We start from the raw sequence: 15736 nt of genomic DNA, 5'->3' as shown, positions 1-15736 counted from the left end.
TTAGTTCTTTTCTGTCCCCCACGTCGAATTTGACTTCGAGAGCCTATAATCTTTTTCACGATGGACACTCATGTCTTCCACATGAGCAGATCCCTAAAGGGTTGGGACTTCCTGGTCTGAGCTCCAGACCGCAGTTCTCTGGCAATTCATGGTGATGACACTGAAAGCGTGTCCCTCCTTGTTCCTTCCAGGATAAAAGTGGTCGTACCCTGGACCTACAAGAGATCCGCGTGATGCGGACCCTCCAGCCAGGCACAAGGGCGAAGCTGGTGGAGTCCCTGCTGCCAGCTCTCCAGGGCAGAACCGTCCCCCACTTCTCCACCTTCCTTTGCTCATACTGGGACTTCACCACCATCCCACAGTTCCTGGACCAGCTCTTCAGTAGGTGAGTGCCCGCCCCCTCCAAGGCACCATGGTGACTCTGCCACCTATAAGCTGTGTCTCGGGAATGCCACTACAGCACTCTGAGCCTCAGTTTGCTCCTCCGAGAAGTGGGGTGGTAAGAGGATGAACCCCAGAGAGTCCTTATAGGGGCCAAATGCCATAAGACATGACAAGGAGATGCCTGGTGCCTGGCTCTGCTGGATGCACTGTGCTTTCTCATATTTATTATTTTTCTTTCCTGTTTGGCTGAAAAAGCTCTCTGCCTCATGCCCCCATGGCCAGGGTCTCTCTGAGTTTGCAAAAGCCCATAGAAGGCATATCTGACTCAGCACTTTCATTGGAGATCTCTTCTAACTTGTCTTTGTCCTCGATATAGAAAGAACAGGCTCCATGGGCACCAGAGAAGGAGACCCCAGGTCCACTCAGATATCTGGGAATGCTCTGCTTGGGGCTTACTTATTCAACACATTTATAAGCCCTTCCTTTGTAAAGTCACTTTTCTAGATGCTTGGCATAATTCAGTGACCAAAGAAGACAACAGACATTGGGTCTCAATTCTAGTCACGGAGTGAGATACTCACGGTAGACACCGTAAGCAAGTCACGTCCACAGCATGTCAGTTGTGACGCCCTCACGGCCTCCTCAAGGTGGAGGTGCATTCTCCCGCATTCTACCCACAATGACAGGCCCAGCACCCAACTAGAAAGCATGTGGACTTTTGATCCAGAAAGAGAGCTCGCTGTACCCCACAGTGTGGGGGCACATATGGACCGTGGCTGGGGAGGGACTGACAAAGCTGTGAACCTGAGACAACTTGTAATTCCCACGAGGGCGCTGAGGTCTGGGGGCTTTCCCTGCAAGTGAAAAGGAGTCAAACAGAGCTGTGGATGGGGTCACAGGCTCCCTGCAGAACAGGGGGAGTCTGGGGCTCACAGCCAGCTCTCCACAGACACGTCCCCAGGACAGTGGCATCCTAGCTCTGCCCGTCCTCCATCCCACCTCTGTCCCTCCTGACCCAGGCAACAGGGGCTCAGGCCTGAAGTTATTATGAGCAACCTGCCCACAAATCTGCCTGGGGCCTTGGTCCTTAGTTCACAGGTGCACATAGGTGGCTGACCCGTCCCTTCAGAAAACCCATGTGAGTGTAAGGGTGAGGCTCACAAGGGTCTGTACTTGTCCTGTCTAATGGCCGGGTCTGCCACTGTCAGGACAGCCACACAGCGCTTCAGGGGGGGCAGGTTGTCCTCTAGACAGGCAGTGGCAGGCCCAGGGGCCCAGATCCACACAAGCGTGCCCTGGGAGCGCAGCATGGAAGGAAAGGCCAGCCTCTGACTCTGCTGCCCACTCTCACACTTCCAGCACCATCTGTCACACTTTGGTCACTATGCCGGAGCGTTTCTGCACAGATTTTCATCAGCCCCTGCACTTTCCATCGTTGAAAGTTAAGATCGACTGCGTGCAGGTCAGCTGGCGTGGATTGGACATGGGTGCCCATGTGTACATTCTGCTCACCAACCTGAGGCATCCAGAGCTCTTTGAGGCAGAAACAGATGGTGAGGGGACCGCAGTCTGGAAGAACTACCAGGGGTGGTGCTTTGGGGTTAGAACTCCCTTTAATGCAGTCAGATCCTTTCTGTGTTTGGAAAGGCCAGTGGGAAATGACTGATGCTGGTGAACTTCCCCCCCCCCCCCCGCTCCTGCTTCATGTCCAGAGCCACAGGCACTTCCCAGGCAAGCTCTGGAGCCAGTGCCAGCACCTCCGGTAGAGCTGGGGCCTGCCCTGCACTCAGAGTCACCTGTACAACTGGGTCCACCACCAGCTTCAGTGCCAGCACCAATGCCAGGGGAACAGCCACCACATGTGACAGGACTGAAGCTACAGGAACCTTCAAAGCCCTCGTGCCCCTCTCCTGTGGCAACAATGAACCGGCCCCGTGTAGACATGTGGGACATCAGGGCATTCCCTCCTAAGCTGCTGGCAGAGCAGCTGACTCTGATGGACGCGGTGAGCAGCTCGCCTCTGCGGGGGGCAGGGAGGGCTGCCTAGACAGGCTGTCCTTCTTGCACCTGGTGTCCCAGACAAGCCATTACTGACCAGAGTCCAGTGATCTGGGTCCAATACCAGGTCCACATCCTACCAGTGATGTGATCTGGATGAGTTTCTTCATTCCCAAGCCTTCCCTGTCCACATGTCGACAGTCGACTTGAGACATCAACAGTACCAGTTGCAGAGGGACCGAAGCTAAGATGAGATGGGACAGAGAGAAAGCAGCATGGGGGCCTGGCTTATCTGGTTCTGGGAGGGTGCTCACTGAGGGGCAGGTGGGTTCAGGAGTTACCCACCCATCCTCCCATGTGACCTCACCAACCTCAGCACTTCTCAGGACCTGATATGTACTAGACTCCCTAGCAGACACCCAAAGAGAACCCGTAGTTATAGCTGCCACAGGCAGGGCGCATCTGAGGAAGGAAATAGAACAAAGGGCTGATCGGGGTGCACACTGGATGCAGCCTCAAGATGAGCACACCCGAGCCATTTCCTAGTGCTTGGAGTTAGTGAGAACGGCCTGCCTGACAATGCCACTCGTTCCTTGCCTGCCAGTATTAGCTCTTGGGTGCCTTCAGTGGGCACATAGCCAGATCCAAACTCTTTCACAAGAGTAGCCTGTGTGACACACTCTTCCTCTCCAGGAGCTGTTTAGGGAGGTGGTGCCCTATGACTGCCTGGGCTCCATCTGGTCCCAACGCAACAAGAAGGGAAAGGAGCACCTGGCACCCACCGTTCGTGCCACCGTCGCCCAATTTAACAATGTGGCCAATTGCGTCATCACCACCTGCCTTGGGGATTACAGCATGAAGGCCCAGGACAGAGCCAGGGTGCTGGAGCACTGGATCAAGGTGGCCAGGGTAAGCCGTGGGAGGACCCAGGGGATCCCCTCTCTGCAGACCTGGGAACTGCCTTTGACTTACAACCACCATCAGGGTAGTCTTGTGTGCTTAAGTCCCTGCACAATGCCTGGGCGTCTCCTGTCAGGGCACACTGGCCTTGACCCCCATGTCCCAGTGGTGGAGGCTCACTTCCTATCTGGGCTCTTGGGTCGAGCTCACATCCTCCCTCTGTGAGTTCTGCTCGTGGGGTTCCAGCTGTGCCCTCCCGTGGCTGCCCGGGCCTCTGCCTCATCCAAGAGGGGAGATGTCAGCCGAGGGGCTGAAGCTGGAGCAGGCGGGCTCCAACTCTCCACCTCATGGTTCACTCTCTTTCCTCCCCAGGAATGCTTGGTCCTCAGGAACTTCTCCTCGGTGCACGCCATCCTCTCCGCTCTGCAGAGCACACCGATCCATCGAATGAGAAGGACATGGAGAGAAGTTTCCAGGTGGGTGGGCCTCTGTCTCTAGGAGCACAGGGGTGGACCAGGGACCTCCCACAGGTTTGGGCATTGCCCCCTCAATGACCCTGGCAGGGACTGGGAGGTCAGAGGCACTGAGGCAAGAATGGGCTCATGACCAGGGTCTCTAAGACTCCCTGGGAACTAAGCCCAGGATTTCTTACCCCAAGCTAAAGTTTCATTTTGCTCTGTTTTCTTCTCTTATTAAGTGTCAGGCACAGGTTTCTACCAAACTGGCAATTTCAAGGGCTTGCTATACACAATAAGACCTTGTCATACTCACATCTAAACTGTAAAACAGAGCTTCTCAGTTGAAATGGGGACGGGGCCCAGGTGACCAACATGAGAGCTCCTCTCCCAGGGCCCCGGAGCCCACAGGACTCAGAGGAAGCCAGCTGACAACTCTCCTCAAGGCAGTTTGGATTGTTTGCAGTCTCAAAAAAACAAACGTATCAGCAAACAAACAAACAAACAAACAAACTTGAACTTACACGTCGCCCCATTACTCCCAAATTAATCTTTCTTTCTTTCCCCTTCACAGAAAAGGCTCCCGTAGTTTTGAAAAATTACGTAGCAAAGAGAAGGTACTAAGCAAAAAGGTAAAGTAGAGGCTGAGAGGTGGGGGCAGGTGTTTGGGGACATAGGCAGAGGTGAGTTGTCTTGTTTTGTTGTGGTGCGTTTTGCTTTCTCACTGAAAGTTGACAGGAAAATTTCAGTCTCATCTTGCGTGGACTAGCAGGAGAAGGATGTGTCTGCCGTGGGCAGGTGGAGAATGTGGCAGGAGCCCTGGTGATGGGACGCAGTGATGGCAGCCGGGCTGTGCAGGAGGGCAGAGGGGCTGCAGAAGCAGCCGGTGTCCGCCTCGCACGCTGCTCCATCCTGTCGGCACGTGGCTTTCTCCAGGCCGTTGGTGGATGCGGTAGGCAGGGCTTCCTTCGGCAAACTAGCCCAGCAGTTTTTAGGAAGCCAGGCCTCTGTCGCTGCTGACTGCACGGCACCTCCGTGGGGTGGGGACACCCGCCTGCACCAGGGACGTGTACAGCAGAGAGAACCCGCGGTCCTAGAAGGTCCTTCCTGACCAGATCATAGAACCTTCCACATAAAGGAGTGAGAAGCTGTCGCTGGCCAGTGCTCCGGGAATCCTCTGCCCTGCTGGTCAGAGGTGGCATCTCGGGAGACCACATCCTGAGCGGAGGAAGAGAGGGTTCTGCGCAGGGAACTCTCTCGGTGCATTACTGGGGAGGTGAAGCCTTTGACGTGGCCTCAAACCCAGCGTTGGGTGCACAGACATCAGTGGTGCTGGGGTGGGCAGGAACCCCTAAACCAGCCTTCTCAGAACACGCTGTCCCTCCTTCACCAAGGCTGGGCCTGGCTGGTGACAAGGAGGCTCACAGAGAGCCCACAAGCCGATGCCCTCGCCAGCGGTGGTGCTGGTGGGTGGGGTGAAGGCAGCTGGGTCACGGCCTCCACTTGCTGGGGAGGAGCCGGCCTCTCCCGCGAAGCCCTGGGCAAGGCACGCCCCCACCTCCGGCTTCTGTTTTCTCACCTGGAAGCCGTAGGGATGACGAGCCTCTTGTGCGGGCCTCACAGAGTGGCGATGGGGTTGACGAGGCTCATGGAGCGTGCCTGTGTCTGCCTCTTCCTCCAGGGGTGCTGGGGACAATGTCCAGGACAGTACTAGGAGTTCTCAGGGGATCCTCTCCACATGAGGAAACAGGGAAGGGTGGCCAGGGTGCACGCCCAAGACCACACACTGGAGAGTGTCACAGCTGGCATCAACTCTAGAACCAGAGCCGCTAGAGGCGGTGGTGGCACTACACCAGCTCACGAGTCAGATATCCAGAGTTGAAGGTCAGGCGCAGGGGTGAAACTGAGTGAGGGGAAGACAGTCTCATTCACCGTCTTACTGTGTTCTGTTGCTTACAACAGAATATCTAAAATTGGGTCGTTTTTAAAGAAACAGAGCATTTTTTTCTTACATTTGAGGAGGCTGGGAAGTCCAAGCAGAGGGCGTACATCTAGTGAGGGTCTTACTCCAGAGGGGCGGGGGCGACTCTCTGCAGAGTCAGGAGGTGGCACAGCGTATCAGATGGCAAGAGGGCAAGAGCGTATTTCCACGCACTCTTTAGGAAGCCGCCAGTCCGGTTCCGTGATAACCCTTGAACGAATTCATTCATTCATGAGGGCAGAGTAATCCTAGTCCGGTCACCTCTTACAGGGCCCCACCTTTCAAACAGTGTTGTGGAATCTTCCACCCTCTTAATACAGTTACAGTGGGTATCATGTTTCCACATGAACTTTGGAGGGGACATTCATTTGGACATAGCACTAACCTTGTCCCTGACCCTGTCAGGTGGGGACCGTCAAATTGGCCACCTTGGAGATGAACCATCAGAGAGCCCAGATGAGGCAGCGGCAGCAGAAAAAGGTGAGTGTGTCTGTGACTGGGAGGGGCTCTAGGGAGTAGATGACAGGGGCCCCTCCCTTCCAGCTGGAGGCCTCCAAATCAAAAGAGGAGAGAGCTTCCGCCCTAAGGGGCCTGCCTTCCTGTGGCCACAGCATCTGAGATGCCTTTATTAGAGACACCACTTCCAGGACCTGGAAGAGCTGGCCTAGAGGGGATTACAGAGCGAGGTGTGGCAGGAACCACGTAACCACTGGGACATGAAACTTTCACCACAGAGGTAGCTAGGGGGTACACGGTGTCTTTGGACGCCAGCTGGGGAGAGAGCAGTGTGGCCACGGAGGGGAGGCGCCCGAGGTTCCTCTGTGGCTCCAAGTGGAAAACCCTGGCTAGGGGGGTCCAGAAAGACGAGCTTGGTGAGATTTTTATAGAATGAGCCAAGTGTGGACACCCAAGAGCTGGTGCTCATCACCACTACCACCCCAATGTCACAGGGTATCGTTCCCTTCCTGGGAACCTATCTCAGCGACCTGGTGATGTTAGACGCTGCGATGGACGACTATGTGGATGTGAGTGAGCCTGGGGACGGGCAGGTCGGGGGCCAGGATCCTGAGGCTGGGGAGGGGAGAGCCCTTAGAACTCAGCACTCGGCAAACCTCCACTCATGAGACCTCACGCCTGCCCGTGTGCTGGGGGGGTCACGCCCTTCTCACCCGTGAGTGATGGAGCGTCCATACAAGCCCCCAGTCCCTGTTCTCCAAGTGGAGAAGTCGCAGAGCTCAGCTGGACTCAGCCTCTCCCTTACTTGCTTGCCATGGGAAGAGAGTGAAATCGGGCCCCTCTGATGGCAGGCAGCTTGGGAGTGGCCAGCAGCCCCTTTTTATCAGAGGCTTCAGTATCCTCACCCTGTCATCAGGGAGGGTTGAGACAGAAGGTCCTCGATCCTCAGCTCCAATGTCATCCTTCTCCAGAGCTCAGAGCCTGACCTAGGTGCAAGCCCTGTTTTGTGCACTCCCCCTGACCCAGATGGCCCCGGCCTTAGTGCAACACGGGAACGGGTGAGGATGGGGCTAGAAATGGGCTAGGGGGCCTTTCTGAGAGACTCGGACCATCAACTCTTTCAGGGAAAGGTATTCAACACCCAGAAAAGGCGGAAGGTGAGTAGCTGCGGCCCTCGCTCAAGGGAGCGTGGGGATGTGGAAGTCACAGACGGCCCCTCTCACCCGGGCAGGACACTTCCTGCCTGCATCCCCTGCATCTCTGATTTATTAGGAAGATTTGATAGACGGAGGGGGGCATCCCATCCCACTGGAGGGTGTGGGAAGGGGACAGGAATCAAGGACACATTTCTGGGGGACAGGCTGTTGGAACCCAACTCTGAGAACAGGTTGGGGCATGGATGGGATGGAAGGAGAGGAGGGTATCACTTAAGAGAAAACTCTGCAAACCAGCTCCCTGCTCCATCCCTCCCCCACAAGGTCCCTTTAGCATCTCCCACCCAGGCCCTGTCGGCATCCTGTTTTTCTCTCTGGCCCCAGGAAATTAAAGTCCTCAGAGAAATCCAGCTCCTCCAGGTGGCAGCCAACAATTACCACTTCGAGAAGGAGGAAGAATTTGGACACTGGTTTAGCTCCACTGAGTGGCTCAGTGACAACGAGAGGTGAGGGCCTTGCAGGAATTTGATCATAGTCAGGGCATAGGGGACTCTTTCTGGTGGCAGCTGCGGAGAGCCTGGGGCCATGGATGTCTGGTCAGCCACAGACCCTGTCGCATGGTGACCACTGGGGCACCAGGACTCCAGCTACAGGGCAGGCACTGGGAGGGAGAGCTGAGGTGTGGCTCCCGGTAGACTCGCAGCTGCCTCTCTGTCCTGCAGCTACAAGCTCTCCTGCCAGCTGGAGCCCCCATCCCACTAGGCCGGCGACACCCTCGAGCCAAAGAGGAGCAGGCCCAAGGAAGCCAGGCAGCCAGTGAGGTCAGAAGCCCATTCTTCCCTGGTTGAGCCTTCAGATGACAATGCATTTCAGGTGACTACTTGACTGTGTCTGCTGTCATCACTTCTCATCCCTTCTTTTCCAGGGAAGGTAGCTGCCCTTCCTTCTCTCCACGGCCTTCCCTTCCGCCCCAGCACAGCCCAGCTGCATCACTGCACCCATTTCCAGGGCTTCCTGCCCCCAGAACCCCCAGTGCCTCTGCACAAACGCGTCAATAGTCCCAGCAATCTGGACAAGCCTGAGAGTTTTCACAGAAACATTCAGGGGGAAAGTTAAAATCACCACCAGGCAGGCGCCCCTTCCACTCTCGCCCTGTGGCTTCCCCAGTCACTCCCCTATCCCCTCACCTCCTCTTTACTAGATGAGCACATTTCTGCTCAGTGAGCTGTCTTTGGCACACAGCTTTTGAAATTTCGGGAAGCTTTTTTTTTTCTTTTTTCTTTTTCGGGAGAGGGGAAAGAGGAATAACTGTGAATAATGTGTGGAGTTGTGTGAGTTCAAATTCCTTTTGTTTGAAAATCCAATGAATTCCCATTGTCTGGATGAGAGCTTCCAGCTGGGTTTCTCTGAGTCCTAAGGGCTGCGAGGGACTGGGGAGAGGAGCTCTCATGCTGGTCACCTGTGCCCCATCCCCATTTCAACTGAGCGGCTCTGGTTTTACAGGTGAGATTTCAGTTGGGCAAAGAGTTCCATTGCTGTTACTAAACACTTGATAGTGTCCAACCGGCTCCAGCCTGTGCCTGACAGTTGATAACACTGAATCCTGGGGCAGAACTGCTGGCCTAAGGTCCCAGAAAGATTGACAGGCCTCTTCACCCAGCTCATTGCAGCCTCCAGTGTCCCTGGCCCCAGTGACTTCCAGGCTCACCGACAAAGCCATGTTCAGCACAACAGAGGACCCTGGTCGTCCCTGGTGCTCCTTCCCTGGTAGGGGGACGTCCTCCCTACCTCCCAACTTCTCTCCGTGTCTCCTTCAGACAGTGAGCAGATGTGCCAGGCAGGGTACAGACAATGGCACAGAGTGAGAAAAATGTCCTAAATGGCGGCACCCCTGAGAAGGAAACACAATAATCTATGAGATGGAAAGCAGTTCCCGGGCCTTTCAGCTGTGGTCCCCGAGGCAGGTGCTGATGACACGGTTGGCCACACTGTTGAACTGGGTAACGGTGGCATGGACAGTTGCTGCCGGGTGCTCCTTGACCTTCTTGTCCTACTGGGACCAGCGGGGGCTCCAGTGGTCATAGGGCACCACCTTCTTGCACACCTGCTACAGAGGAGGAGAGCATTGCAGGGGCATGGCCCACCCCAGCTCAGAATCCACAGTATCGTGCAGTCCCCAGGCAGGTGACAGTGGTCTGAGCTGGAGCTCAGGAAGCTCAGCATGTAGCCGGAGGCTGGCAGGAGTCCCTGCGTTGGGTTCTCCACCCACTGAGGGTGCTTAAGTACATGATGTCCCAGGCCTACCACTGCTGACCAACGGTCTGTAGCACTGCCGCCAGGTTATTCTCACCAGCCCCACACCCAGAAGCTGTCCAGGGCATGCACATCTCAAGGTGGCATCTTAACCCATCCTAATGAGTCCTCTGCTCCATTTCCCCATTCGGATTCACACTCCCTTTGGAAGCTACAACTAGGGGCTCTACTTGGGCGTCTGCTACAGTGTCTAGTCCACATCACGTGCTAAAGAAGTGCTGAAGCTGGTGAAGCCTCCTGGGAGGGTGGGTGGAAGAGACCCATGGAACTGCCTGCCCCTCAGTGAGCACCCTCCATCCCCAAATGGCCCAGGGCCTGGACTTGCTTCCCATACGTCCCAACTCATTTGATCTTCACAGTCACTCCGTGCACCTGGTGCTGTCGGTGTCCCATCTGTACTGTTGACGTGTGGACAGGAACGTCACAGGCATTATAAAACGAGTTCAGTTCACGTGGTTAGTAAGATGCCTAACTGATACCGGACCCAGATCACTGCACTCTGGTCAGGAATGGCTGGTCTGGGACATCAGGTGCAAGAAGGACAGCCTGTCTAGGCCCCACTCTGCAGAGCCAAGCTGCTCACCGTGTCCATCAGCGTCACCTGCTCTGCCAGCAGCTTGGGAGAGAATGCCATGATGTCACGCATGCCCACACTGGGCTGGTTCATCGCATCACAGGACAGGGGTAGAAGAGCTCTGGAGATCGCTCAAGTTCCAGCTCCATCACTGGAGGTGGCCACTTCCCTGCCCCTGGTGTGGGCTCGGAAGATGCTCATGGATCCAGTCCTACAGGTGACTCTGGGTGCAGAGCAGGCAAGGTTGGCTCTAGAGCCTGTGGGGAAGTGCCCGTTGCTCCGGGCATGAAGCATGTGCAGGAAGAAAAAAAAAAAAGCTTCACCAATATCACCAGTTAATGAGCTCAATGGCTCATTTAACGTAACCGGCATCGTGATCTTGGACAGTTCCTATTTAACAAGAATACTGAAAACGTTTCATCCAATAGACACACAGCAAACTCACCTGTTGCTATCTTTACGTAGCATGTTCGTGGAAAAGAAGTAACAGAAGAGAGCAATTCATGAAATTTCATTTCTATCAGTTCAATTTCACAAACCTTTCCAAAGACCTATATTGTTCTGGGCCTCGAAGGAAATACAAAGACACCCCAAACACTCTCTGCAGCTTCAAGGGGCTCACCAGCTAGTGATGAGCATGAGCAGATGATTATTATTAAGTCTGTCTTGGATCAGACTCAGGAAATGGGATATGAAGGTGATGGGGACACAAAAAGCACAAATCTTCATGGTGGTGTTAAAATAATTGGGGGGCCATTAGGCTGAGACAGCTCCATTGCCTTGGGTTCCTCCTACATAAGCAAACCGAAATCCAACTCAATGTCAACTCAAGCCTTACCAATCAGAACCCACCCAAACTAACCTGTAACTAAAAACTTTCCACTTCCACCAATCAAATGCATCTTCTTTGTCTTGCTTCCTCAAAGAACAACTTACAAACATTTCCCCCGCTCGCCCCCTTGCTGGGGCACTGGACCTCTTGAGATCTGGGGCTGCCAGAGTCCTAATCGTTGTCTGCTCAGGTAAACTTGCCAAAATTTTCCTGTGCCTAAGTTTCCCTTCTAACAGTGGGCCAAGGATCAACCACATACAGTATACCATTTTGTGGATAGTTTTCCAAAAGAAATTTCAGACTGTTTTTGTCTGACGACGTTATACATGTTTGTTAAACTTCAAAGTCCACACATGAATATGCCATGGACTATTTAATCATATACCCTTAAGAATATAGGCAAATATGGCTTTAAAGTAGATTTCTCTAAGTGGAGTTTCTGGGTCAAAGGCATGCTCGTTTAAAATTTTTACAGATACTCCCAGGCTCAACGTCTTCCAAAAAGGCTTGACCAATTTATACCACCATCAATGCTACATTCAGTCAGATCTCCTTTTAACATCAAAGGGTGGTCAAAGAGGTACATTACTTTCAATCTGTTCATCTGGCCATGTCCACTCAGCCACTTAAAAAGACACTGAATTGAGCACCTACTATGTGCCAGGTACTGGTTTCGGCACTGGATTAAGCACCTCGTGATGAACCCACTCCCGACCTGGAATGCCCTGCTCTCCCCTTAACTCCTCTACAGCCTTCCCAGATTTCACGGCTCAGTTCAAGATTTTTCTCCGCAAGCATTCCAACTCTCATTGGCTTCCCTCTCTCTCCAACCCCGGCGGTTCCAGAATCGACTGCTCTCAACTTAGCCTTTGATCACACATTAGGTTCTATTACTTGCTGTCACGTCACGGGTACTAGCCAGCTTATCTGCTAACTGTACAGTAATACAATTCCTGAAAAGAGGGGCAATATCTTATACTCCACACACATCCTCACCACCTCAAGGAGAGAGGGCCACATGGCACATGCCCCCTGACCCAAATGTCCCTATGTGCCCCCTTTCCCCGAGTCCATTCCCTGTCATGCATTTATCACAGTGCAGGGGGCCTACCCAGTCTCCTTGACCGGACTTCAAGCTCTCTGAGGATAAAACAGTCTTGTGTAATGATGTAGAAGTTAACACGGTAAAAGGCTGAGCAAGAAAGGTTACCTTTGGAATATTATTCAGTGCTAAAAAGAAATGGGCTATCAAGCCATGAAAAGACATGACGGATACTTAAATGCATACTGCTGAGTGAAGAGGCCCGTCTTAAAAGGCCACATACTGTATGATACCGACCATATGACATTCTGGGACAGGAAAAACTATGCAGACAGTGAAAAGATCAGCGGTTGCCCAGGGGGACAGGGGAGGAAGGGATCAACGTACGTGCATCCGTCTAACAAGTGTAGCAGCACTCCGGCGAGGGCTGCTGAAAATGGCGAAGGCTGTGCATCTGTGGGGGGACGGGGGATACAGGAACTCTCAACTTTGCTGTTTATACTCTGGATATCCAGAATATACAAGGACCTCAAATATCTTTACACTCAAAAACCGAATAATCCAATTAAAACATGGACAAAGGAGCTGAGTAGACACCTTTCAAAGGAAGACATACAGATGGCCAGTAGGTATATGAAGAAAAGCTCAGCATCACCAGTCATCAGGGAAATGCAAATCAAAACAACTCTGAGATATCACCTCACCCCAATTAGACTGGCTATTGTCAAAAAGACAGAATAACAAAAGCTGGTGAAGATGTGGAGAAAGGGGAACCTTCCTACACTGCTGGGAGGACTGGAAAATAGTGCAACCATGCTATCATGGAGAAAAGCATGGAGGTTCCTTGAACAACTGCAGATAGAAATGCCATATGACACAGAGGCATATACTAGGAATATGCATTTGGACATATGAGTCTAATCATGAGAGGAAAGATCTGATATGGGCTTCTCCACAATTTTAACAACACATTAAAAAGATCATCCACCATCATCAAGTGGGATTTATACCTGGGATGCAAGGATGCTCCAACACATGCAAAATAATACATGTGATATACCATATGAACAGAATGAAGGACCAAAACTACAAGAGCACCTGAACAGATGCGGAAAAAGCATCTGACAAACTTCAACAACATCTCGTGATAAAAAGACCCAACAAATGAGGTATAGAAGAAATACACGTCAACACAATAAAGGCCACATGTGACCAACCCCCAGCCAACACCACAATCAATGGTGAAAAGTTGTGACCTTTTCTTCTAGGATCAGGAACAAGACGAGGATGCCCACTCTCACTGCTTTCAGTATCATAATGGAAGTCCTAGCCACAGCAATTAGGCAAGAAATGAAATAAAAGGAATTCCAATCAAAAGGGAAGAAGTGAAATTGTCTGTTTGCTGGCAACGTGATCTTGCATATAGAACAGAAACACCTAAAGATACCACCAAAATCTGTGAGCACTGAAAAACAAATTCAGTAAGGTTGTAGGATACAAAATCAACACACAAAAATCAGTCACACTTCTATACGCCAACAATGAACTGTCCAAAAACATAAGAACACCATCCCATTCACGATACCAGCCAAAAAACATTTAGAAGTAAATTTAACCAGGATATGAAACGTCTGTATATTGAACACCATAAAACACCGATGGAAGAAATGGAAGCAAACACAAATGAGTGAAAATACATGTTCATATTTATAGATCAGAAAAATTAATATTGTTCAAATGTTCATAGGGCCTGGAGTGATATACAGATGGAATGCAACCCCTATCGAAAGTCCAACGTCATTTTTCATTTTTCCTGTGGAACTCAAAAGACCCTGAATAGGCAAACTTGAGCAAAATGAACACGGCTGGAGGCATCACACGACCTGACTTCAAGATATACTACAAAGCAGCTGTGGGTTGAATTCTGTCCCTCAGAGTTCATGTAATAGAAGTTGAACTCCCACTGTGACAGTGTTAACAGGGTGGGAATTCTTCCTATGGGAATTGAAAGGTGGGGCCTTGAAGAGGTGATTTGATTGTGAGGACCATGCTTTAGTAAAGAGATTAATAAACTGATGGTTTTAATGGTGGTCAGGGGCATGGTTCCGGGGTCTTTAAAAGGAGAGCACACAAGGAGCATGCCATTTCTCTTTCTCTCTTTCTCTCTCTCTCTTGCTCGCTCGCTCCTGCCTTTCTTACAGTGTGATACCCTGTGTCGTTGAAGTCACCCCCAAAGAAGATCCTCACCAGATGTGTTTCCTAGACTCTCGGTTTCCCAGCATCTGAAACTGTAAGCGATAAAGACTGTTTCTTTATAAATCACCCAGTTTGAGGGAATTCTGTTATAAGCAACAGAAATGGACTAAGACAAATGCTACAGTCATCAAAACAACAAGGTAGTAGACTAAAAACAGGAACATCAACCAATGAAACACACCGGAGCTGCAAAATAAACCTACACATTTACAGTCAAATGATTCTCAATAAAGGTACCAAGAACACTTAATGAGCAAATAACAGTTTCTTCAATAACCGGTGCTGGCAAAACCGTGTATACACATTCAGAAAAATGAACTTGAACCCTTATCTTATCTGAGACCACATACAAAAATCGACACTCAATATGGATTAAACAGGTAAATGGAACACCTGAAACTGTCAAACTACTAGAAGAAAACATATGGGAAAAGCTCCACAACACTGGTCTGGGCAATGATTTTTCGGAGTTAACCCCAAAAGCAAGGTGACAAACTCAAACATAGACAAAAATGGGATTGCATCCAATTAAAAAGCTTCCGCAGAGGAAAAGAACAATAAGAAGAGTTAAGACACAATGTCTGGAATGAGAGAAAATACTGGAAAACTATACATCTGGTAATGAATAAGTATCCGAAAATATGTACAAAATTCAAACAACTCAATAGCAAGACAATAACTCGATTCAAAAATGGGCAGAGTAACTGAATATCCATTTCTCAGAATAAGACCTCCACATAACCAACAGTTTGATGAAAAAATGCTCAACCTCACTCATCATCAGGGAAATACGAATTAAAATCACTAGGAGCTATTACTTCATACCCAATAGAATGGCTGTTATCAAAAAGACAAAAGATATCTAGCATTGCCTGGATGTGGACAAAAGGAAACCCTTGTACACTGCTGGTAGGAACGTACGGCCATTACAGAAAACAGCGTGGAGGTTTCTCAAAAAACTGTAAACAGAATTACCATATGATCCAGCAATCCCACTTCAGGGAATATCCCCCAAAGAAGTGAAGTCAATAGGTTGAAGAGATATCTGTACTCCCATGTTCATTGAGGCATTATTCATAAGAGTCAAGATATAGAATCAACCTGAGTGTTTATTAACAGACGAACAGATAAAGAAAAGGTGGTATACGTACACAACGAAATACTATTCGGCCTTAGAAAAGAACAAAATCCGGTCATTTGCAACAACTCGGATGCATCTAGAAGACATTATGCAGATACATATGGGCCTCTGATGATGTCATCTTTCTCTTATTTGAAGCTGCCTTGTTGGCTTTTTCTTAAAAGACATAGACCTCTCTCTCCCTAGTCTGTGCCTCTGTTTTGTACCCCTGGGCCTTGCCCCCTTTCCTCTGAGAAGGGTACAGTGACAG

The sequence above is a fragment of the Cynocephalus volans genome, chromosome 13, assembly GCF_027409185.1.
Source record: "Cynocephalus volans isolate mCynVol1 chromosome 13, mCynVol1.pri, whole genome shotgun sequence".
Classification (NCBI taxonomy): domain Eukaryota; kingdom Metazoa; phylum Chordata; class Mammalia; order Dermoptera; family Cynocephalidae; genus Cynocephalus; species Cynocephalus volans.
This window is presented reverse-complemented; position numbering follows the sequence as displayed.